We start from the raw sequence: 27194 nt of genomic DNA on the forward strand, positions 1-27194 counted from the left end.
CCAAGATAGCTGTGGGAGATCAGTCATGCTATCTTCACTCCAGGCCAGAAGTTGGAAGAAAAAATGAAGAACAAAAAATCTCAGATATCTATTCTCCTTTTCAGAATCCTAGAAGTCCTACTCTAAAAATTTCTGCTTAAATATCTTCAGCCAAAATGGTATCACAGAGGCCTGGAAGGCTGATTGGGAAATGACATGCTTCAGCCAGGGTCACTGCCACACCAAACACAACCGGAGTTCTGTTAGTAAGGAAAAAGGGGAGAATGAGTATGAAGGGCTAGTTAGTGGCCTCAGTCACACCAAGACCCCCTCCTAAACAATAATTATAATTATGTGAATTACATATTTTTTTCCCTTTCTCTTCTATTGAAATTGTTAATTGTTGTAGGAAGAATTCTTGCTAATCCTAACCACGAACCACCCGGCCATACTTATTGCTCTGTATCCCAGGTCATCATTCTCCTGGGGGCCCAACAGGGAAGAATTGGGTGAGTTACGGTGATGGGAGCAGGTAATACACTGCATGGCCCACCAGCGGGAGGGCTGTGTGTGTCCTTGGAGCCAGTGGTCATCAGGTAGAGCGACCTTGCTGTGTAGTGCACCATGGCACGTGAGTCTGCCATGGATGGATTTGAAATTTGGATGCTGGGAAAACATAGTTGGGGCTATTTCAAGTTAAAGAATCACTCAAGTTACCTCATAAAAATAGGAAGTTAACAGGAAGATCTCATAGGCTGGAACAGGTTAAGAAGTACTTCAGATCCAGCAGCTGCCTTCCTTTGCTCTTATGGGCAACACAGGCTCTCTGTCAAAGCCCCACCATCTCTCTACATGCTATTATTTTCTCTCTCTACCATCCCAGTTTCCTCATAATTTCTGTTGTCCCAGCAGCACATGACCATCACAGCCTCTCTCTCCTCTTTCTACATGGCAACCGCTTGTCTTCAGCTCCTACCTGCTCCTTCTTTTGGCATTTCTGATCTTCACAAACATCTTAGCTTATTGTTTCATATCAGACCATGTTACTACTTAAATCAAGTACTCAACCTTGGCTCGATCAGCCATAGGGGGTGAAATCTGGGTTAAGTGCTACAAAATCTAGCCTCCTTTACCCATCCGTGGGTTTAAGAGTTCTCATAGATACCATAGACCGAGCCTGGACATGAGGTTGGACCACGATGAAATGTAGTAGATAGCACAGGGGTGCTAAACATAAATAATTTTGCTAATGCACAATGGGACACTGTGAACTTCAGGTTGACAGGTATTGCCAAGGAAAACTAAATAGGTTCAAAATCAGTACAGAATTTTCTTGGGGGGTGCTTTTCCAAAATTAAGGATGCCATTTAGCAATAACATATGTTGTGCTTAAAGCCATTTAAAATGTAAACATACCGGGCTTTGCAAGTCTTCTTTAGTGCCCTGCCTTGGAATTAGTGGATATTTGCTTTAGCAATATCCCTTTCCTCATTCATTATCACTTACTGTATATTTATTTTATGCAATACATGAAAAAATTTTTAATTATTCTAAGTATTGAATAATTGATGTAAAGTTTAATTAGTGTTACTTGTTATACAATAATTTGGATCTCCCTTCAACCTGACTTCTAGACCTCACAGTGCATGTTTTATTCACACATCTAATTCTAATAGCTTATGTGACAAAAGTAAACATTTTTTAACACATCTTTCATATTTGTGAAGTGATCTTGTGTAAATATCCTTGGAAAGGCTATCTACATCTAATGTATTTATCATGTGTGCTTTTCAAATTCTGCCATTCATCTAGTAAATATTTATTGAGAATCTTCAGTGAGTAATCACTGGACCATGCATTTGCAATTTATATCATTTTAAGTAATTACTGGGAATTCTAAAATCTAGGCTGCCATGCTGTTTGTTGCACTCATGGCTTTATGATTAGATGCCATGAGAGGAAATTCTTCCTGTGAAGCCAAGTTCAACTCTCTACATAAATACTTTTTGATTTAATGTATAATGTACTTACTGCAACAATAATAACTTAGAGGGTACCATCTAATAAAACTAAATTTCCTTTATTTAACCTCTCAAATCCCCGATTTCCTCATCTGTAAAATACCTTTTCCAAAATACCACAGGTCCAATTTGTGGAGCAGGGATTTGAGTCCCAATTTATCTGATCCAAAGTTTAGGTTGTCAGCTATTATCAACCCAAGATAATTCAAGTGTATGTTATTAAGTGGATTTTAGGCTATCACAGGAAAGGAGGTGTTAATGTATATTCAAGACTGGGGAATTAATTGTTTTTATTATTTACTGTTCCTGAGCAGAGACAGCTTTAGCACAGCTTTCTAAAGGCTAGAGGTAGGAGAAAAACTAGTTTGAGTGTATTTCTTGGACTGAATTCTTATGCTATGGTAATCGACTGTTTTTTTGACTCATGCTATTGTAACAGTTACTGTAGCCTAATCCTATCCTTATCTCTTGGAGAAGTCAGAATGAATTTTCAGAGCAACCACACAATTATGGATAACTAGTGGGCCACTTGAAAACTCACACACTCCTTGAATCAGATTTGGGATGATGCAACACACTGTATAAGATGTTTGAACTGTGATAAATCCTTAATTCCATTATTATTTAACTACATAGACTAGTCCACTTATCTTTCAGCAGGAGGAACTGAAACAAGGCATGATGGGGTGAGCAGCCAAAAATGAGATATTCTTAGACTCTATTTAAAAATGTTCAGGTAGATAGGCTTATGAGGCCTCCAGTTTATATTTTCAACTTTACTAGGAAGCGTTAATTGAGCTCTAAATTTTAGCTTCTCTGTTTAAACAACTTATAAAGAGAACTAACTACACATTTTTTATACAGTTAAAACTCATGTCTGTCTTTATGGAATCTGCAACCCCTCAAGCTGTTTCATCTGTCTTCAAAGACCATTTTTTTTCCTTTAGCCTTGTGCCATGTCCAAATGCCATATCCTTCACTTCTTTAATAAGCATTTATTAATAAATTAGACAACTTTATGCTATGCATTGTACTAGAAACTGAGAAAAGAAAGTCAACTAAAGGCGAAATATAACTTCTATCCTCAAATAACTTACTATCTCAGCAGGAGCCCCTGGTCTGGAGTCCCTGGGGATTCATCTGTGAATCCTTGGATAGGTATCTGCATGTGACCTGAAATTGTGGGCAAAATTTGTGTAACTGTATTTTTTTCTAGAAAGTAGACCCAGAGTGTTTATTAGAATCTCAAAAACGTAAATGTAAATGACTCCCCCAAAAGGTTAAAAAAGCTTTGTTCTAGTGAGAGGGGAAGGCATGTAAATGAAAAACAATTTTGATAAAAGTATGCATTTGTTCTATAGAAACAGAGAAAAGTCATATAAATAAAATTGTAGGCAGTGAAGGAATAGATTATAATAGAGCTGAGTTTTGAAAATCGGAGAGCTACACTAGAGGACAGAAGAATATTCTAGGTGATAATTCCGGTAGGCATAAGGGCATTAAACAGCACACTGCTTTTGGGTCCCTGAAGGTAGTTTGGTGTATCTGCACTGCAGGTGAGGAAAGCAGATGGAGGCGGAGCATGACGGGGAGTCTCGGGTATTGGGCATTGAGAGAGAGGCAGGAACCTTATGTGCAAAGACACCCAGAGCTGGAAATCCTTCTGATACTTCACACAACATTCAGGGTGAATATTGTGTAAAGGCGGTTGGGATTTGAAATTTAGAAGTCTTACTCCGCAGCAAGAAGACAGATGAGGACAAGCTGATTACAAAAAGAATACTACTGCTGGGAAAAAAGTTATGAGGCCTGAGCTGAAGCTGTACGGAGGTCATAAAGAGGGTGGAACCAAAGGATACATGGATGGAGTCAAGTCCTTAGGCCTTGCCAACTTTCTGAAAAGAGGAATAGGTGAGACGAGGTTAGGATATCCCAATATCTTAGTGAACTGCAGTGCCACTCATGAGGTAGGGATTTCAGGAAGAGAAGCACGTTTGAGGAAAACCAAAAATGGTTTTGAACACATTGAGCTTAGACGTCAATGAGATAACCACATGGAGATGTACAGCAGATCACTAGATGCATAGGTTTTGAACTCAGGCAACAGCTGAACAGGGGATGTAAATTTGGAGACATCAGCATGTGGTGGAAGTATGAAGAATGTCACCAGGGGGAGTACATGGCATGATAAAAGCGTAGCTGGTAGGAAGCATTATATGGGTAGGAAGAGGCAAATGGGGAATTGAGGAGAGAGAGGAAGACTGAGTGGGGAGTGGACTGAGAGGAGAAAAACTAGAAGAGAAACTGAAGGAAGAAGGAGAGTGGCTAAGAGTATCACATGTCAGAATGCCGAAGAAGGATTAAGGCTGATAAGTTGTCCACTGGATTGGCACCCTGACTGATGTGTACTGAGGTTTTCCCCCTTGTTTTGTAAGTGAGTAGGAGGCACATCTCTAACATCTTCTCCAAGAATCCATTCCAGATTTTGCTCCTTGGAATTGATCTCTTTCACCCTCAATACTCTCTCCTGTTATTGAAACCATTATATTACACTTTACCTTTTCTAGTATTTACTGTGTATTTCATTTCCTCCACTAGAATATAAATTCCAAGATGACAGAAACCATATACTATTCATCATTGTATCAAAGACAGGACCCTAAATAGTTCCGGGCATAAAATATCTTCTTTGAAGTAATTGAAGATTTAATTCAATTACAGTTTTTAAGAATATATTCTATCTTCTTTATTTGACTAACTGCTGATGGAATAGATTTTGCTCAAAGAATGATATTTTTGGTACTTTGCTTCCACAGTCAATTTTCCCATAACTCATCTCTTATTGAAAGGATATGGCTTGGGTTTTTGTCAGCACTCAAACAGTAATTTCAAGTTCTTGTTCTGCAACATGGCACAACTATCTCAGATGGTGTCATTAAATTTTCAAAAAGATATTAACATAAAATTCACTCTAAATGTAGACATGTTGTTCACATTTCCATGTTGCTTTTGAGAAGAGAGAGGCATAGATGTTTTGAAATCTAAGAAATTTTCCTACAAATTTCAAAATTCCAAAATGTCTGTGTATCACAGTGTTAGGTATTCCTGTCTGCGAGGCACAGGGGTAAAATTGTAATTTATGAGACCATAATCTCATTTGTAGGAACTTTGCTCTCCTCTCAGTCTTCCCTACAAACTAGGCATGGTCTGGGTGATTCTTGCTTACACAAAATGAATTTAATGTATAACAGCAGCTATTTTTATGTTAATAGGGAATTTGGAGTCTCTGCAAGTTTGCAGTATTGACTGTAGTGAAATAATCAAACACACACAACTCCAGTAAAGCAGAATGTATGGTATCTTTTCATTTAGAGAATTTCTATAAGACCAATTTTGAAATTTGGTTTTATTTATATTGACCACATTATTCCTATGGAACATTTAATAGGCAAACAAAGATTTTAACAATGTTCAGTTGTTCAAGATGTACATAGTTCCCCAGGAGGCAGTTCTGCTTTAGATGAAACCAATCTGGCTGTGAAGTCTGAGCTTAATTCCTGACTCCAGCTCTCACGGACTTGTGAGCGTGTTCAGTAGAGCCGACCTGGGCCTGCACAGTGGGGGAGCATCAGAATCCCAGAGTGTGTATCTAACTCACGGCAAATTATTTAGCTTCTCTAAGCTTCAGTGTTCTGTACAAAGGGAAAAATAGATACTTCCTACTACATACTGTTGCTGTAAAGATTAAATAGGACAGTATGTACAACAAATTGTGTGGTTCAGAATAATGTCTCAAAATTCATTTTTTTTTGCCTGGGGAGGTAAGAAAGAGATGGTAATATCAGCTGCCTCCTGGGCTAGCTGTGATGATTAAATGTGTTTGATACCTTTATTTCTCCAGACATATAAGTTTCCTCCACCCCTCTTTTAATAATCATTGGTTCCTTCCACAAGTATCTTCTGAGAGCCTAGTATGTGCCTGTTACTACACGGATAATTAAATATATCAGAATCGCTTAAGTGGAGGCAGGGCTGGTGGAATAATCTCTGGTTCTAGAGACAGAAAGCCAGGATTATTGTCTTAGCTTCACTGTCCCTTAGCTCCATGAATTTGGATGTCATTTAAGTTTTTTAGTAGTTGATTTCCTTACCTCATCTGGGGTATTGCTAACACCAAGATAATGCATGTAAATGTTTTATATAAAGTGTCAAGTGTAATTATTGATAACAATTTGCTACTATTTCCCAGGATAAAAAGAGGGAAGAGAGTAAATTCCTTGATACTCTAAGAAAATTCACTTCTAAGAAGGATCAGAAGAGAAATGGCCTGGCAGGAGACTCTTACTCAGACAACACCTTCCTAGTGTTTGGAGTTAACTTATTTGCAAAGCCATAAAAGTCAAAAATATCTACACTCCTAAAGGAAAAATTCTGCAGAATTTAAAGGTTGTGCTTGTCCATGTTGATGTGACATGGGCAAAGGAGTTTGTTTGTTGTCAGCAAAATTACCTGCAATAATTCTTATCCTCTTAATGCTACCACATAAGTTGCACCTCCATGCGGGTCTAAATCTTAGATGCCCAGCCTGAATCTTAGATATCTCAGAAGCCAATTTAATGCCACCAAATCCACAAGAATTTGTTTATATTATTGCTTCACACAAAACACACCTCCAGGTAATCTGGGCTTGCCTGCCTTGCAGAGAAGTTTCCAGACTAGCAGTATGCTGCTTCCTGTTCGCTCATTGCAACCTGTTTTCTTCAGTCTCTTGCAAACAGTTTTTGAAGGATTAGGGGCTCTTAAGATAGTTCAAATTGACAACAAACATCATTGGCTGTTGCAGTCACATTTTGTCCTGTTGCTGCATTTATTATCCAGAAATCTCAAACTTAAATTGAAGAACCTGTAAGGTGGCCAACAACAGAGGTGTGAAGGGTCAAGGAGCCCTGGCTGATCAGCAGGCATGGGACCAACTGCTAAGTGAAGAATTCTCTTCCCAACATTTTTATACTTTCTTCCATGGGAAGAAACAATTTAATTTCTGGTATTGAATCTTTTTCATGTTATTTGCTCTAAATGGAATTGTCAAAGTTATGTCTTTGTAAAAAATATCCATGTACAAATTTGGGAGTTGAACAAAACACAGTAATCTCAGGAGTATTTTTCCAAAATCTAGAATGTTAGGCAAACATTGATAATTAGTAAAATAACTTTTCTCTGAATTAGAGATATTTTCCTATGTTTTCCTGAGGTGCTACTAGTTGGCAGCACATCAAAGCTCAAACATTTCTGAAAGGCAGAAGCGTCATAATGCCACTACAGGGCCTTACATGTGGGTGAAGGAGGCAGGCCCTTTGGTGGCATGACTTGGTCAGTAATATCTCATCCACTTCCATGCCTAGATTGCCTGAAGCCACTCTTTCGGGAAGCTGGTGGGGAAATGTCAGCCACTGTTAGACAAATGGACAAGTTGATCAAGACTCTGATAGAAGAGATCATAGAATGCGTAAGTTGTCATGAGGAAAAATCAAATTGATTCACAGTACTATGGAACTTCACATAGGAACATAAGACTGGAAGAGGAAAAAGACAAACCACACTTCCTTGTTTTATTAATGCAGCACATATTTGAGTATAAGTATATATGTTAGGCTCTAGGAATAGTTTCCACTCTCAAAAAGTTTACAGTAGAGGGAATCCTGGAGGTAAACAGGTTTACCTCCATTTTAGTATCCTGTAAGGCACTCCAAGAGGAATGGTAAAGACACATAGAGGCTGATAGGAGGAGGACCACCCACCCATGTCAGTTGTCAGTTTCCTTGAAGAGGTGAATTCTGAACGATGGCATTTCTGTTAGGCAGGCAAGGAGAGGAATGTAGAGACAGAGGAAGCAGCTTGCTCCCTGCTTCCCCTGTCATCTCCAAGCTGCATTTCAGAAGAGCTGCAACGAATTCAATACAATTGCAACAGATTACCAAGAAGAAATATGACTTTAAGCATGGACTCTATCCTGATGGGCTTTTCCAGCTTTGTTAGGAATTCAAGTTTATGTCAAGGTAATGGGGACAATACATTTTCCATAATCCTATGAGAAGAGGCTGCAAAGTAGAGTGTTTAGGACTGTGGACTCTCTGCCTTGGTTTCCTTATCTGCAAAATTGGATAATAATAAAACCTCCCTTTTAGGGTTGTTGAAGTAATTGAACAACTCAAACCACTTGAAGCACCTAGAGCAGTGCCTCGAACACAGTGAGCACTCTCAGAAAGTGGTCGCCATTAGAATTATGACATGTTTTAATCTAGGGAATGACATGATTAAACCTGTGTGTTGTGAAATGATTACTGTGACTTCACAAAGGGGAACGAATGGTTTTACAGTCATCCAATGTGGAGGACACTTGAATGTGCGTGTGTATTGGTTGCAGGTAAGCGATGAGATGGTGCTCAGACAACCCTTTGTTGAAGCAAAAAATAAGGGTTTTGGAATTTTTAAACTGAAAGGAACTTTATATGATCATTTAGCTTTAACATCCATATTTGACATGCAAGTAAACTGAGGCTCGGAGAAGTTAAATAACTCGCTGAAAAATCCCACAGCTAGCAGGTGGCAGATTTGGTAATAAACCTCAGGTCCCTTGGGTCTTAATCCCTGGTTATTTCCGACTGCCCTCTGTGTCCTTAAAGGACCATGAGAGGAGTGGATCAACAATGACTGAAATTTGTTTTTTAGGCCCTTTTTCACTGTGGCAAGTCTTATTCAAGCTACCAGGAAACACTGTGTCCTGCATTTAATAAGCATCTCGCCAGGCACTATCCTCATGTTATTGAAAGATTTTTGTTGATTTTGTTTTATGTCTTACATTTCAAAAGATGAAAGGAGCTCTTCATTGAGGATATCCTATCTATTTTCCAATTTCTGACAAAATCTCTTAGGTATAATGAAAAACAAACTATACTCTTGAATGCAAGTTGTTGTTAGCTAGGAAGACAACCTGGGAAATATTTGTTTCACAGACAGTGTCTTATAGTATAACCTCTTAAGAACTGCTTCTAGGACAGTATATATGTCATTGTGGAAAATGGGAGTAATTTTGATACTACATCCAGTCGAGGAAATTAGAGCAAGGAAAGCTTTTAGGGCCTCTGGTTCTACCTCTCTCCATGGAAGCATTGTTCATCAGACTTCACAAATGGCCTCGTGCATTTCTATGTTTGGTGGTGGAATCGCGGGGCTTGGTGCTAGCATTGTTTGTTCTGTGCCTTTGAGCAAATGATTTGATACCCTTTCTGACCATCTGTGAAATGAGAAACAATGAGTGATTTAGTAACATAGCTCTCTAGTGTGACATAACGCAAAGCATTTAAAGACTTAACTCAGAGAACTGAATTCAAAGAGTACTTGTTATATTGCTTCTTAAATACATTACAGAAATGATGGGTTAAAAGAGTGGTATTTTTTGATGTGGAGTTTTTGGGATTATTGACATGTAAATATATGATACAATACTTATTATGCTGTCTGTTCACATCTATCCCTTGCCACTGCCAAGGTTTCATGTTAGTGAGCACTGCTAATAAAAACATTGCCTGTCAGAACAATGAGTATCAACTGAATCTCCTTCTCTAGAATCAAGCCAACTGATAAGTAGGATTGGAATAATGCCAAAGGGCAATGGACATTTGCCTTATAAACCTACCTATTCGATTCACATTTACTTCCTGAATTTGTGGTTAAAAAAAGGGGTAAAAATAGGCCTGTTACCCTAGAAGGTGACCTCTATGTTATCCAGTATTAACTGGGGAATTCCTATTTCAGCATCTACCATAGATAAATAAATAACATTCTAAGTGAGGCCCAGTGCAAAGTGGGTAATTAATATTTGTTTTCTTAAGGAGGGAATTCAGGTTAACAGAATTTATTTCACATGTGTGGAGGAATCAAAGGGAGGATGAAGAAAAGGATGAATTTTCCGCTGAGTACTAGACCTCAGCAAAACGGTGTTTGGGAGATTGAGGAGTGTAAAAATATTATTGGACTAATAGTTTCATCATTCATTGTAATCACTAAGCATTTCTTGTTTACAAATGTATAGGCTACCAGAAGGTTTTCTTAATAACTTGCTGGATACAGCACGATGGAAATGGTAGAATCCTGATGGTATACTGGATGGCGTCCTACCTAGAACAGAGCATAAACTCTGAAAGTCACTCAGTGTCTGTCTGGTCATTCTAAAGAGGAATGGTTCATTCATTTAAGAAAGATTCTGGGAAGAGTCTAGAATTAGAGGAGCAGATCATTGCCTGTCACCAACTTTCATTTTGGAAGGAAAACGGTCCCCTTCCACATTTCCTCCATTATGAATTAAATTGAATAAGTTGTCTCTTTAAATGTGCCTGAAGAACCTGAAACTTAACCATTCTCATCTTACTATATTGAGCTGAGTTCTAGCCTGATCTTTGTAACTATAGATCTGTGACTTTATTCATTTAATTTCTTTCTTCCTATGGTCTGTTATGTGGGGCACTCATTTTGCCCACACCCAACCCCCACCTCTGGCAACCTCCAAACTATTCTGTGTTTCTATCTATAAGTTGTTTTCATTTTTTCTTTTTCTTGTTTTAGATTCCATCTATGAGTGATATCATACATTCTGTGTCTCTCTGTCTGATTTATTTTAGCATAATACACTCATGGCCCATCCATCTATCTCACATATTTCCTTCATTTTATGGCTGAATAATATTCCATTGTATATACATATCACTATTTCTTTATCCATTCATCCATGGATAGACACTTAGGTGGCTTCCAGGTGTTGGCTGCTATAAGTAACACTGCAACGAACATGCGGGTTCATGTATCTTTTTGAGTTAATGGTTTTTTTCCTTAAAATAAATACCTAGAAGTAGAATTTCTGATCATGTGTTAGTTCTAATTTTAGTATTTTGAGGAATCTCCATAATGACTGCATCGATTTACACTGCCATCAATAGTGTACAAGTATTCTCTACATCCTCACTAACACTTATTCTTTGTCTTTTTGAGAATACCCTATCTAACAGTTGTGAGGTGATATCTCATTGTGGTTTTGATTTTCATTTCCTTGATATTTAGTGATGTTGAGCATCTTTTCTTGTGCCTGTTGGCCATCTGTATGTCTTTAGATAAAATGTGTATTGAGATCTTCTGCCCATTTTTAAATTGGATTTTGGGTTTTTTTGCTATTGAGTTCTGCGAGTTCTTTATGTATTTTGAATATTAACCCCTTATCACATACATGATTTGCAATTTTTTCTCCCATCCAGTAGGTTGGGTTTTCATTTTTTTATTGTTTATTTTGCTGTACAGAAGATTTTAGTTTGATGGAGTCCCTCTTGTTTATTTTTTAAGTTTTTGTTGCCTTTGCTTTTGGTGTCAAATCCAAAACATCATTGGCAAGACTGATATCAAGGACCTTAGTACATATGTTTTCTTCTAGGAATTCTATGGTTTCAGGTCTTATGTTCAAGCCTTTAATTTTCTGTTCAAGACTTAGTTTTTATGGATGATAAAAGATAGTGATCCAGTTTTATTTTTTTTGCAGGTGACTGTCCAGTTTTCCCACCACCATTTATTGAAGCAACTTTCTTTCCCTCATTGACTATTCTTAGCTCCTTTGTCATAAATTAATTGACCAGTTATGTGTGTATTTATTTCTGGGATCTCTATCCTGTTCCATTTGTCTATGTGTCTGTTTTTATGCCAGTACCATACTATTCAGAGTCTTTTGTGGTACCATACAAATTTTAAGATTGTTCTATTGTATGAAAAATGCTGATGTAAATCTTCTAAGTATTGCATGAATCTGTAGATTGCTTTGAGTTGTTTGGATATTTTAACAATATTACTTCTTCCAGTTCATTAGCATGGAATATCTTTATATTTATTTGTGTCTTCCCCAGTTTCCTTCATCAACGTCTTACAGTTTTCAGTGTACAGGCCTTTCACCTCCTTGGTGATATTTATTCCTGTTTTATTCTTTTAGATGCAATTATAAATAGGATTATTTTCTTAATTTCTCTTTCTGATAGTTCATTATTAGGTCTATCTCACAGAAAAACTGGGAGTGGTTTTCAGTCTACTGTCTCTCTATATACTATGCCTTGGAGTTCGTAGTGGGCCAAAAGCTGTCTCTCCATTTGTTACAGCCTCATGGGACCCAAAAATGCAAGCTCCACTGGCCACCAGAGACTGCAGTCAAGGGGTATCCTCTGGGAGGTAGCCATATAACCAGGGCACCAGGCATGACAACTAGGTAACCAGACTCACGTGCAATATTCCTTTCAGGAGATAATGACTCTCTGGAGAGAGACAGAGGGAGAATACAAAAATAGCACCTGCTCTCCAAGGTCTCTGGAGAGGATTATAGTTGGCCCAGAGATGTGTGTTTAATTAGAAGCCTGCAGCTATGAATGTAAGCTAATAAGCCTCTTTCACCAAAAGACTGGTCACCTCTGGTTTACTGTCTTTCTGCTGTGCCCTGGGGGTGGTGGCCTGTTCAGAACTCTTTCCTGTTTGCTGCAGTCCTGCAGGACCCCTGAGAACAAGCTCTGCCAGCTGCCAGAGCAGATACTTAGAGGTGTCCCCTGCTACCAAAAGAACAGAACCCAATGACTGTACTAAATCCTTTCCAGGTGACACTGGTGACCTGAAGTGGGGCAGAGAGAGAGCATGTGCAAAGATGGTGCCCTCTGCAAAACTGGACAGCTACATGTAAAAGAATGAAACTGGATCATTGTCTAACCCCATACACAAAAGTAAATTTGAAATGGATCAAAGACCTGAATGTAAGTCATGAAACCATCAAACTTAGAAAAAAACATAGGCAAAAATCTCTTGGACATAAACATGAGCAACTTCTTCATGAACATATCTCTCTGGGCAAGGGAAACAAAAGCAAAAATGAACAAGTGGGACTATATCAAGCTGAAAAACTTCTGTACAGTAAAGGACACCATCAATAGAACAAAAAGGCATACTACAGTATGGGAGAATATATTCATAAATGACAGATCCAATAAAGGGTTGACATCCAAAATATATAAAGAGCTCACACACCTCAACAAACAAAAAGCAAATAATCCAATTAAAACATGGACAGAGTCGCTGAACAGACAGTTCTCCAAAGAAGAAATTCAGATGGCCAACAGACACATGAAAAGATGCTTCACATTGCTAGTCATCAGAGACATGCAAATTAAAACCACAATGAGATATTACCTCACACCAGTAAGGATCGCCACCATCCAAAAGACAAACAACAACAAATGTTGGCGAGGTTGTGGAGAAAGGGGAACCCTCCTACCCTGCTGGTGGGAATGTAAATTAGTTCAACCATTGTGGAAAGCAGTAAGGAGGTTCCTCAAAAAGCTCAAAATAGAAATACCATTTGACCCAGGAATTCCACTTCTAGGAATTTACCCAAAGAATACAGTAGCCAGCTTTGAAAAAGACAGATGCACCCCTAAGTTTATCGCAGCACTATTTACAATAGCCAAGAAGTGGAAGCAACCTAAGTGTCCATCAGTAGACGAATGGATAAAGAAGATATGGTGCATATACACTATGGAATATTATTCAGCCATAAGAAGAAAACAGATCCTACCATTTGCAACAACATGGATGGAGCTAGAGGGTATTATGCTCAGTGAAATAAGCCAGGTGGAGAAAGACAAGTACCAAATGATTTCACTCATATGTGGAGTATAAGAACAAAGAAAAAACTAAAGGAACAAAACAGCAGCAGAATCACAGAACCCAAGAATGGACTAACAGTTACCAAGGGGAAAGGGACTGGGGAGGATGGGAGGGAAGGGAGGGATAAGGGTGGGGAAAATGAAAGGGAGCATTACGATTAGCATGTATAATGTGGGGGGTGGGGTAAAGGGAAGGGCTGTGCAACACAGAGAAGACAAGTAGTGATTCTACAGCATCTTACTACACTGATGGACAGTGACTGTAATGGGGTTTGTGGGGGGGATTTGGTGAAGGGGGGAGTCTAGTAAACATAATATTCCTCATGCAATTGTAGATTAATGATACCAAAATAAAAAAAGCTGGAAAAAAAAAAAGATGGTGCCCTCTGGCCTCCAAGCTAGAGAGTATTTTGGAAGATGCCTGCCACTCAGTCTGATGTTTTAAGATAAGCCTCTTTGATAGAAAGCCTGGGCACTTTTCAATTAACTGCCTCTTTGCTGGTCCCTCATGTGGGAGAGTCCTTGTAAGCCCTCTAAGAACTGTTTCTCATTTCTCTAGAGCCGTGTAGGTATTGTAGATGCAAGTCCTATTGGCTTTCAAAGCCAGGTGTTTTGGGGGCTCATCTCCCAGTGCAGCTCTTAAAAGTTGGGGTATCAGACATGGAGCTCAAAGCTTTTGCTCCTCCAGAAGCTTAGGGTTGTGAGTTCCCTCCCAATGGTGCGGTGCAATGCCAGAGGTGGGATTTATGACGGAATTGTGTCTCAACCTCTCCTCCTCACTTCAGTGTAGATTCTTCTCATTTGCCTTATATGTTGGTGATACTCAGCTTGTTTTGGTCTTTGGTTTTTTTTTTCAAAGGAAATCATTCCCTATTGTAGCTGTTATATTTGGTGTGTCCATGGGAGGAGGTGAATACAGGACCTCCTATATCACCATCTTGAATGAGAACTAGCTTTATTTTTCATCCCCAAATATTTGAGCATTTACTGTGAGAAGTAAAGTCCCTATGTCTTTAATTTTACCTTCTATACTCTGAAAATGACTTATTTTTCTATAAATGGCTTTTTAAAAGTCCTCTTTCTCTTGAGCTCTTCTGCAGTTTCGATTTTATTCTAATGATCTCTATGGTTTCACAAGGAAAGCCCAGCTGTGTGTGGGTAAATGATCTTCAGGATACGCTAGGCAATTTTTCTGTCCAAAATTAACATGGTGGAATAATGCATTTCTATTTACTTATTTCTTCATTGTGTATGAGTAGATAGGCATGAAAGGATTCATAGACAAAATAACTACCCATGTAAAGTTATCCATGGGAAATACCCTGGAACAATTTTTGTTTTCCTCTTCTGATAAGACTTATCTTCCAAGATTATTTGGTTAAAATGATAGAGACTATTCTTTGTTGAGGTGTGTTACCTCAGGTAAAGTGCTGTAAATTATGGGTCAAAAGATTGTCATACTGTTTTGATTTCTGGGCACTTTTAAGGACATTGTATTTGGATTTGATTCATTTGTTACAGTTTCCTTGGAGTTGTACTCAATCCTACAAGTGATTCATGAACCAACGAGCAGTACACACTGAAACCAGAATTTGGGTTTGTAAGCATGGCATTTCCCAAGTTCCTGCATCATAGTCAGTGTTGGGCAAGGAAACACACCTGTATCATCATGGAAAGTAAAGTGAATTATAAGAAAGAAGATTACAGAGCAATTCAGTAACTTGCTGATGAAGTTGCTCCTTTGGAATATATCTTCATCCTATATCTAATGCTGTTTTTTTCCTAGTGGATCATATGCACTTTGCCTGGATTTCTTAGGTGTTTTCTGACAACTCAGATTTAACACATCTGAAATGAAACCTGGAAAAATATGCATTCTTAAATGCAAGACCTAAGTTGAAATCTCAGTTCATTTATATGTAAGGCAGCTTAGGGTTAGTTAATGAATCTGAAGCCTTAGCTCAGATGAGGATGTTAATAGATGCAGCTCAAAAATCTGTTGTAAGTATTAATAGGACCCAATATGTAAAATGGCACAGTGCTGGCTATGTTTACATTAGGAATATAGTAGGTCCCTTCATTTCCATCTTCTACATTTGACCAAGTTGTTCATTAATTCCTGATGGAAAATAATTTTGAATTGATTCCAAAATTGGGGGATAATCCTTACCACCTCCCTTCTCTTCACTCTTCTATATCAATTAATTTACAGAGGTCTGTTTTCCTGCCTCATATTATTTCTGGATTTAGCCTTTTTTTCTCCATCTCCAATGTCGCTAAAGAACCTGAACATCTCACTAATCTTTAGCGCATATCTCCATCCACTTTCATTACTTCCTCCTGCCTATCCATTTTGGGAGCTTATTTTGCTATTTTTCTAACTGCTAAAGATGGATGCTTACTTAATAAATATAAGACATTTTTCTTTTCTAATATAATCTTTAAGGCTCTGAAATTATCTCTATTTCTTTAATCATATCACACAAATTTGATACAAAGTATTTATTGAGTTTTAGTATTTTAAAATTTCCATTATGGTTTCCTCTAGACTTATGAGCTATTTGGATACATGTCTCTCAATTTCCAAACACACAGAGTTTATTTTGCTATCTTTTTGTCATTATTTCCAGATTAGCATTATTGATGCCAGAGAAAAATTTCTGTGGTCCCTTTTCTTTGAACTATGTCTTGTTTTATTGTCCAGTCTGCAGTCTGTTTTTATAAATGTTCTGTGTAGTCTAGACAAAACAAATAAATATTCTGTTGTTTGTTGGTTTAGTGTTCTATATGTTACATTCATTAAATTTAGCTTAGTATTTTATTCAAATCTTCTGTATGTCACTGATTTTTATCTGCTTAATCTGTCAGTTTCTTAGGCAAATATGCAATGATATCTTCAACTTATATAGAGCAAAAATTCACAAAAGAGGGGAAATAAATATGTTTGTAAGAATATTATGCTGTTTTAAGTGACATTTTTAAAATAATTTTTCTTGGTGAATTTAATTTGCTATTTTTATCAAGTTATCAACTTTATTTCTATGAATACCTTTGCCTCAAAGTCCACTTTAACTTTTATTTACATAATTTTTCAATAGTTTTCTTTTGATCAATATTTGCCTAGATATCATTTTCATTCTTTTATTTTTAATCTTTTTGTATTGATATCTTTTTCCTTATTTTTTAAGTGTTTTGTGTGTGTGTGTGTGTGTGTGTTGATCTTATCCCTAGGTTTTGTTTGTATATTATTTAATCTGTTTTTTGTTATTGTTGTTTTTAACCTGGGAAATTTAGGTTATTCATATTTATTGTTATTATTGATATTTTGGCTTACATGTACCATATCATTTTATGCTCTCTATTTGTTCTGTATTTTCTGAGTTTTATTTCCTTGCCTCACTAGTTTTCCTCTGGCCCGATTGAAATTTTTTTCATATTTTCCTTTACTCGTTTGGAAGTTTTACACTTTTTTACTATAAAGAGACTAGCCTAGAAATTATCACATGCATCTCAACTTTTCAAAATTTAAATTAATCAATATCCTACTTGTTTGATAAACACTACAAGAATTTCAGAATATGTTAATTCTATTTAAACCCACTCTCAAATTATACACTATTGTTTAATGTGTCTTATTTCCATATTTTTAACTGGATATTGCTTATTGTTGTCAACAGTCAATAGTTGTTTACAGTTATCCACATATTTAACAATTTATTTGTTCATTGTTCCTTTTTGCAACTCAGTCATTCCATTTGGTAACAGAAGTACATCCCTTAGAACTCCCTTTAGTGCTATAACAAGCTCCATGCTATGTTGTATTTGTCCAAAATGTCTTTATTGTGCCCTCATTTTTGAAAGATATTTTCACTACGTAAATTTTTTCAAATAATTCTAATTGAAATATGACACACGTGCAGAGGATTAATAATTCATAAGTATTCTGTTTGGTGAGTTATCATAAACTAAACACTCGTGAGTAAACAACTACTGTTCAGTGACCTTCCCTTTTCCCTTCCTCGCAGAGATAACTTCCGTCCTGCTATTTAACACCACAGATTACTATCACCTGCTTTCAAAGTTTATATAAATGATATTATTCCATGTGTATTCCTTGGTTTCTTCCTTATTCTGTTTAACATAATGTTGGTGGGATTCTATGTGTGTAGCAACAGTCAGACATTTTCATTGTTCACAGCACCCCATTGTATGAATATACTAGATTTTATTCATCTTTTCTACAGTTGATAGACATTTGGATGGTTCTGGTTTGGGGTTATTCCAAATAATACTGAGTGACATGCTTCTACATGCCCTTTTGTGTACATATACTGATCACTTGGTTATATACCTATAAGTGGATCTGCTTGAGCATGAACTGTATGCATGTTCTGAAATTTAATAGATTTTGCCGAACAGTTTTCCAAAGTGTTTGCATTAGTTTGTGCTCCTACTAACAACTATGCCAGTTTCATTTCCTATCCTTGTGAACACTTGCATTTACCAGTCTCTAATTTCTGGTATTCTAATGGGTATGGCTTGGTATCACATTGTGGCTTTAATTTGCATTTCCCTGATGACTTTTTTTTTTTTTGAAAAAAAATATTACCACATAGAGGATTTATTTTGCTTTTGTCAAGCAGTTAAAGTTGGAACAGATTGTTTCAATTTAGTCAGAGATTAAAACTATGTCTAACCTGGGCTTCAGGCCTTGTATTTATTCGTAGTTCACCCCTCTTCTTAAAGTATAGCGCTTTGGATTTCCAGCTCACAGCCTGGGGTGTTTCTCAAGCTTTCTGGCCCTGGGCTCTATTTTACCCCCAACCCTGTAAGACCACTGAAAGTTCTGCTCAGTTTCTAAGTCCCTCAGCATCTCCTTCCAAGTCAGTAAATGCCTCTATGAAAAAAGTAACAGCAGATGTCAAGATCACTATTCTGTGTTTGGCTTCTCAATCCCTTGCTTCCTGGGTAGGTCTCTGATACCTGTAAGCACATTTTTGTTTTGGTTTGTATTTTGTTCAGCCTTCCTAGTTGTTTTTGGAAGAAGTATTGACTTACAAACAGCTGATTTGCAATTACCAGGAGTATCTGCTAAAATATTTTAGATTGTTATTTTCTTACAACACATTAAAGATTTTATTGCACCATATCTTCACTTCCATTGTACTGTTATTGATACTTCAATTCTCAATCCAGCTATTACCCTTTGAAAAACTATAGTTTTTTTGTATGCTTTTAATATATTAGCTTTATGTTTGATGTTTCATACTTTCATTATGAGTGTCTTAGTATGGACTTGTTTTTACCCAGCTGGGAAATTATTTAACTTCTTGAATTTGTGATTGGTGTATTTAATTAGATTTGGAAAATTCTCAGCAATTATTGCTTCAAATATTGCTTCTGTCTTGTTTTTCTGGGAGTCTGGATTGATATAAATTGGGCTTTCTTAATCTATTCTCTCTCTGTGTTAAGCGGTCATATTTTGCTACATCATAGATTTCATTTCCTGGTATATTTTGCAGTTCCCTGATTCTTTCATTTTGTCTATGTTGTTAAAACCACTGATTGATTATTTTAAATGTTAGGTACTGATTTTTTTTCTTAAGTTTCTACTTGATACTTAAATTTTTTTCTAGGACATTTTAGTTTCGTGTTCCCTGCTCTGATTTGTAAGTTTTCTTATTATTACCTTAAATATAGTCAACACAACCGTTATATCTTCTCTGCTGGTCTGTTTCAGCTATTTCTTTCTGCTCGTTTTCATTCATAACGTCTTGTTTATTTAGTGTTTAGTGATTTTTTTTTTTTTTTTTTTTTTTTTGCCGTGAGCTGCTCGTTTTCTTTGTAGGTTCATTTGTGGAAATTCTTTGATGCCTATAGAAAAAGGGCAGTTTCCTTCACTGCAGACTCGCTTTACTGTGCTGGCAGCCAGAGACACTACCTGTGTGGCCACTTTAACTAAAATCACCACTCCAGGTATTTTGCTTTACTTAGGTAATGTGACTTTGAGGGGCAAATCCATGAGAAAGCCAGCTTATGTCATGCTTCACAGGGGTATTTCCCCTTTTGCTTAGTGCTGTGGTTGAAACAGCCAGTTATCCTTGATGAGAGAGGAAGTGATGAGTTTATTTCTAATTCATTCTAATAGTGAGAGTGTGCTTTGCGAGGTACCAGCTTTATGAAGGTGGGGTCTCTTGTTATCTTAGTTCGGTTGACCCTGCCCTGTACCTTATTTTGCCTGACCTAAAGAGAACAAAGAATAAAGCTCAAGCTCTGCAGATTTAGCTGAACTGATTCAGCTGAACAAAAGCTGGTTTCAGTGTTCCTTTTTTGACCTAGGTTCCTGACTTTATATGCATTTAACCTCAATGTTCAGTATGTATCTCAAGTTCGTTGATGCCTGTGTTTTATCTAGAACTTTTAGTTATTTTTTTGGGAAGTTTGGTCTGGCTACTGGGTCTATCATAACTTCAAATGCAAAGTCTCTGCAAACTAGTTTCTACTGGCAGCCATATGAAGTATTTTTGTTTATTTTGTTTTTGATTTGTCATGTTACATCAAAGCTGAAAACCCTTTAATGGTTTTCTGTTTCCCTTAGGATAAAGTTAAAATACTTCCTTGGCTTAAAAAGCCCTTCATGATCTACTTTTCTAATGCTCAGTCTTCTCTCAGACTCATGCTATCCTTTGACATTCTGTTCTTTAGCCAAATTGCTCTTTTTACAATTCCTTCCATGGTTGTTCAAACAATTGGTGATTTTTATTGTGATTTTATCTCTGAATTTAAGATTTTTGGTTTTCCTTTCGGTAGGTGCTGGTTATGTGGTTGTGGTAAAGTATGGGATGTGCCTCTAAACTAAGTGTGGTGTCCCTCCACTTGACTTCTAGGAGTGTGTGATTCCTGCCTCTCCAAGAGTCAGGTCTGCATGGGGTTCTGTGTTGCCCCTCCCATCCCTGTACCCATGCAAAGATGCAACCTGTGAGCTAATGTTGCTCCTGTCCATCACTCAGCTCAACTCAGGAAGAGAAAGGAGCCAACTCATCCATTTACTTTGAACATAGTGCCCAAGTTGGTAACCCTACCATTGCTCAAGGACTTCCTTGTGTTCATTGTATCTCTTGGTGCTATTGTGAAGAAAAAGTGGATCCTGGAAAACCCCAATCTCATTCTTTCCCCCCATATGATTTATACCATAATTCTCTATTTTCTAGGTGAATATGATTGCTTTCATTGTTTTTCTTTTCTAGGAATTCATCAAATTATCATCTGTGATGGTTAATTTTATGTGTCAACTTGGCTATACCACAGTACCCAGACAGCTGTTCAAACATTATTCTAGAAGTTTCTTGAAGGTGTTTTTCAGATGGATTATGAATAGCAAACATTACCCTCCAAAATATGAATGGGCCTCATCCAATCAGTTGAAAACCTTGATGGAAAAAGACTGACATTCCCTGAAGAAGAGGGAATTCTGCCAGCAAACTGTCTTCAGAGTTGAATGGCAGCATCAACTCTTCCTGTCTCCAGCCCACTGGCTTACTCTGTAGGTTTGGAGCTTGCCAGTCTCCACAATCACAGGAAGCAATTCCTTATAATGAATTTCTCTCTTGGTATATGGATATGTGCATATGTAAACACATACCTACATCCTGTTGGTTATGTCTCTCTAGAGAACCTTAACTAGTACATAGTTTCACTTGGTGGCATCCTTTGTTTTTTTTTTTTGGTGGCATCCTTTTTTATTTTATGTATTTGTTACAGTTTTCTTCTTTCTTTTTTATTGACAAATAAAATTGTATATATTTAAAGTATACAACTTGATGATTTGCTATCTGTATACATATGTATACACTGAGAAACGATTACCACAGTCAAGTTAATTAAGACATCCATCATGTCACAGTTACCTTCTCTGGTGAGAATGCGTAAGATCTACCCTCTTGTCAAATTTCAAATATAAAATACAGTATTATTAACTATGGTTACCGTGCTTTACATTAGATCCCCAGAACTTATTCACTTACAACTGAAAGACCAACATCTCCTCATTTCTCCTACCCCACCACTTCCATCCCTTAGCAACCACTGTTGTATTTTTCTGGTTTATGAATTTGACTATTTTAGATTCCACATATAAATGAGATCATACAGAATTTTTCTTTTTGTGTCTAGTTTATTTCACTTAGCATAATGTCCTCAAAGTTCATCCATGTTGTTGCAAATAGCAGGATTTCTTTCATTTTTTAATGGCTGAATAATATTCCATTGCATATATATACCATATTCATCACTTGATAGACACATACATTCTTTCCATATCTTGGCTGTTGTGAATAATGCTACAATGAATATGGGAGTATAGATATTTCTTGGAGATATTACTTTCATTTTCTTCAGCTATATACCTGGAAATGGGATTGCTGGACCATACGGTTGCTCTATTTTTAATTTGGGGGGAACCAGCCTATTTTCCACAGTGACTACCCCAATTTACATTCCGACCAGCAGTGTACAGGGCTCCTTTTTCTTTATTCTTTGCCAACACTTTTTTATCTCTCATCTTTTTGATGATAGCATGCTAACAGATGTCAGGTGATATCTCACATGGTTTTGATGTGCATTTCTCTGATGATTAGTGATGTTGAGCACCTCTTCATGTAACTGTGGCCATTTGTATGTCTTCTTTGGAAAAACATTTAGTCATTTCCTTTGGCCATTTTTAAATTGGATTTTTTGGTTTTTGCTACTTAGTTGTATATATATGTTCCTTATATATTATAGATATTAACCCCGTATTAGATATATGGTTTGCAAATATTCCTCCCATTTCTTAGGTTGCCTTTTCATTTTGTTGATGGTGTCCTTTGCTGTGCAGAAGCTTTTTAGTTTGATATAATTGTACTTGTTTATTTTTGCTTTTGTTGCCTGTGCTTTTGGTATCATAGCCAAATAATTGCTGCCAAAACCAATAAAGAAGCCTTAAGTGTTCATTTATACATAATTAAATCATTGTTCTCAGGAATGCATTCCCTGTCATTAATCCTTTTTGCCATTCTGGGTGATTTTTCTTCCCTCTGGATTCACAGTTTTACACATCCTCTCAACTTGTGATTACACACTGACTTTTCCCCTTATTTGGCAGAGCCTTCTTGTGAAAGCTAGGCCGAGAGTATGAAAAATCTACTTAGCTCTCCAAATACATGTTAAATCTAAACGTATCTGTGACAATATTCACTTCTTGTCCTTTTAGACTAGTCACTTATCAGATTATCAATTCCTGTGATATATTACAAAAACAGTTGTAGACTACTCAGACAGCCCTGTTTTCTTCTTGCACTGATTAAGTACAGAATGACTGTCAGGTTTTCTAGCCTGCCCCAGACTTGAAATGTGATAGACAAGAACACAGTGGGCTTTTATAAAATTGCTATTCTGGTGACAGAATGATTTTTCTTCCAAGGGAAAGAGTGATTCCTTTTCCATTTGCTTTAGTGGAGTTATCAGAGAATAAGTTAGCACAATATTCTCTTGCTAAGATTGAATAATAAATGGTAATAAAAAACATTTGGATTATACACAGGTGGATTATAATACTTTTAAATATACCCATGCTCTTTTTTTGAAAGAGGAATGCCTAGAAGAGAGGATGTCTCTTGATAATAAATAATTATTAAAAGGGATGTGTCCTCTAAATTGAAAAAAGTAATAGAAATTAATTCAACAAATATTTATTGTTTACTAAGTGCTAGGCATCATGCTAAGTGCTGAGAGTACCAAGGTAATAAAATCCAGTCTCCATCTTTAAAAAGCTCATGGCCCAGTAGGAGAGACTCAGTATCACTTTACTTGGTACATGATCTTGGCTTTGCACTCAGAAATATAAATGAAAAATGAAGAAACACACAGAGTGTTCATCTCTATTTATTGAGGTGGGGTCCAGAAGTTCTAAAAGATGTTATTTCTGAGCTACAATTGAAAGGCTAGATTTCTTTCTCTTTTATGGCTGAATAATATTCCATTGTGTATATGTATCACATCTTTCTTATGCATTCATCTATTGATAAATAACTCTGTTGCTTCCATATCTTGGCTATTGTAAATAGTGTGGCAATAACATAGGGGTGCATATATCTTTTCAAATCAGGGACTTTGTGTTCTTTGGGTAAATTCCTAAAAATGGAATTACTGGGTCATAATGTGATTTCTACTTTTAGTTTTTGAGGACCCTGCATACGGCTTTCCATAGTGGCATATGATTTCACTGGAGTATAATCAAAATAAAACAAGCAAAACAGAAATAGACTTATAGACACTGAGAGGTGACTGGTGGTTACCATTGGGGAGAGTTTGGGATGGCAGGATAAAATAAGTAAAGAGGATAAAGAGGAACAAAATCTCAATCATAATATAAATTAGTCATGGGGATGAAAATTCTACATAGAAATATAGCCAATAATTCTGTAACATAATTCCACGTTGGGGGTGAGCATTCAATAATGTGGATAACTGCCAAATCTTTATGTTGTATACTTGAAACCAATATAATATTGTATATCAACTATACCTCAATTAAAAAAAAAAGGGTAAGCTAAATTGGAGTTCATTAAGTTGCTATCATGGGGGATAGGTAGCGATTGAATGAGCATTTCAGGTAAAAAGGTATGTGCAAGGCTCAGAATCATGAAATAGCCTGGTGTACTCAGGAATCCAGAAACACTTTGGGACCTCCAAGGGGACCAGGCTGGAGAGATGAGAGACTCACTGGTGAGAGAGGAAGGAGGGGTCAGGTCTGATGAGTCTTTCGTTTCAAGAGAGAAGCTTGTATTCTATTGTTAAGACCATGATTTGCATCTTGGAAACATACTAATCACCAGCGGGAGCTTTTAAAAATTCTTTGTTGCATTTCCAAGGATTTTTATCTAGTTGGTATGAGAGAAGGCATGGGCACCTGTATTTTCTTAAAAGCTCCCTAGTGCTTCTGTTTACTTGCTCATTTTGTTCTGTGTTTTGCTTTAATGGGCAGCTAGAGTAGAGAATCACTGCCTTAGAAATTGATTAGTCAGTGACAGGTGGGAAAATACACACTCACACATGTATCTTCGAGAGTTCATTCCAGCCATTAAGTTGAAGAAAGATTTTGGATTCAGGGAGCATGTCTGAAATAAGGGGAACAACTCTATAATTAGCTACTACACCATTCCCATTTCTTTTTAATGGTAAGAGCATGCACTTCAGGCCTAGTTCACTGTGTCAGCAATTTCATTATGGACAGACCACCTCTCTGGGTCTCAATTTCTACATCTGTAGATCTTGGAATCTAGTAATATCCATCTGACAGCATTGTTGTAAAATTATGTATGTGAGCTATGGTTAAGTCTGAATCATTTCCTAGGTAGAAGCAGTCTATCAGTTGAAGTAGACAATAGTCTTGATTGTCCAATATCCATTACACCCTAACCAAGCATGAAATTTTCATTTCTCTTCTACAAATGTTATTGTTCCTGGAAGAGGTTGTTATAAAGAGATGGTTTCTCTTCTTCTAGATCCTGTTCTTTCTGGAGGTGACTCCCCGAACTGCTGCAGCCATCTTGCTACTGAAAGGAAAAGGGGTAAAGAGGCAACGTACATTGTTTAGGATGAAATGACCAGCCCTGGAGCCCACACTACTTCTAGGTTTTTTGTTAGGTGAGATAATACATGTCCTTATTGTTTCTACAATTTGAATGGGCCTTCTTGCAGCAAAAAAAAATGTGCAAACTAAGAATAAAAATTCGAGTATTCATGGAGCAAATACTCCTCTTGTTGAAGGCAGACTTATTTTTTTCTTGAACCCGAACAGCTTGGACTGAATGAAAATAGACCTGAGGAGTCTGCCTTGAATCTGACTTAAACTTGCTAAGAATGGAAAATTGATTCGAGTTAGATGGGGAGAAGTTCCAAGACCATAATGAGGCATTAAGGGTATATAGGCAACACTACGAAATCCATTTAATCCCAGGTCTCTGAAGCCAATTTATGTGATCCTACATGTCCTTGGAATACCAGCCTCAAGGGAAATCATATGACATAATGCAAAGCACAGGTTTTGGGGATCACTGACCTAGCTGGACTACACTGCTTTCTAACTGTGGGATTTCTGGCAGGTTACGTAACCTCTCTGTCCCCATTTTCCTCAACTATTGCATGAATAAAATCCTACTTGACTCAAAGAGTCTGCTGTGAATATTAAATGAGGTATTGTAGAGCACTTAGTATTGTACAGAGCGAATAAAAAAATAATAATAACAATAACGGAATCAGTGGGAATATCCATTTGTTGAGTACTTAAATGGGGAGAGAGGAGCCATGCTGGGCAGTGATACCCACTAGGGCTTTCCAGACTAAAGCTGGGGCCCAGAGCCCTGTTTAAACAGATTTAGCCCCTGGAAGAGATGGTAGAGAGCATAAGCTGTCTTCTTTCTTCAAAAATCAGAAATAGTTTAATATAGGAGCACCTCTTTATTCAGTGTAGAATTTCTACAGGGACCTTGGGAACCCCACTATTTATATAAAAAACAGAAATCGCAGTAAACAGCATGATAACTTCATGCAGGAAAAATTTGGTACATACTTAAAATGCATGAATGATTATCTTTCAGCTTGATTTTTGGCCCTTTTCCTTAGACTAACAGCCTGAATTTCAGGAATTAAGGAGTTATCTCAATGTGATTAATGTCCACATGCTTAAAAGATATTAGGACTCTGAGAATTCAGAGAGAGAAAGATGAGATTTTCCTGGGAGAATGGAACATAATTTTTTTAAGGATAAATAGCAAAACTACAATTTGGAAGGATGTTAGAGCAGATAATCAAAAGAGATACAAAATAAGAATATTCTTTGTAGAAAAAAATGTTTAGAAACAAGTACTATTACTTAGGAATTAGGCTAGATAATAAGTCTTTCAAGAAGGTATGCAATTGAGCTCCAAATCAAAATGAAGCAAAGTTTGATGGACAGTAGTCTGGAATGAAAGGTACCGACGGACTGTTAGAAGGAAAAAGCTAAAGCTGCAGATTTTAGAAATGAGCTTCTTGCTTTCAGGGTTGTTCCCAATCTTCTTTTTTCATTGTCATCAGAAATCTAATCTGACTCAACTTAACTCCCAAGTCAGGACACTCAAACAACTCTACAAAAAACCTTCAAATTACATTAGAGTTGTCCTCGGAGCCCTGCCACGGCCTAACCTGTGTGCATGGCACTGAGTAAACTCTACCGAGCTTCTGCTGAATGTGTTTTAACTGTGCTTTGCAGCATAAAGAATCTCATTGCATAAAACAGAAGAAGTGATCTGATGTTTCATCTTTCAAATAGAAAGCAAACATAAAGATATAAGAATTATAACATAGATATTTGGTAAACAGTTTTATTGTTATTATGGGGTATATTTTTAATGCTATACTTGGAAAAATATTTTCCTTA

At 37.0% G+C, this 27194-nt stretch overlaps 1 long non-coding RNA gene across 1 annotated transcript in view; it reads left to right on the forward strand.

Annotated features, from left to right (window-relative positions):
* The window catches only part of LOC118921104 (uncharacterized), a 56866-nt gene extending 30604 nt beyond the window's left edge, over positions 1–26262 (forward strand). The window contains exon 4 of the long non-coding RNA XR_005028196.2: positions 25279–26262. This is a non-coding gene — a long non-coding RNA (uncharacterized LOC118921104). The remainder of the gene's footprint in view (positions 1–25278) is intronic.
* Positions 26263–27194: the final 932 nt, after the last annotated feature.

This window comes from Manis pentadactyla, chromosome 13, assembly GCF_030020395.1.
Source record: "Manis pentadactyla isolate mManPen7 chromosome 13, mManPen7.hap1, whole genome shotgun sequence".
Lineage (NCBI taxonomy): Eukaryota > Metazoa > Chordata > Mammalia > Pholidota > Manidae > Manis > Manis pentadactyla.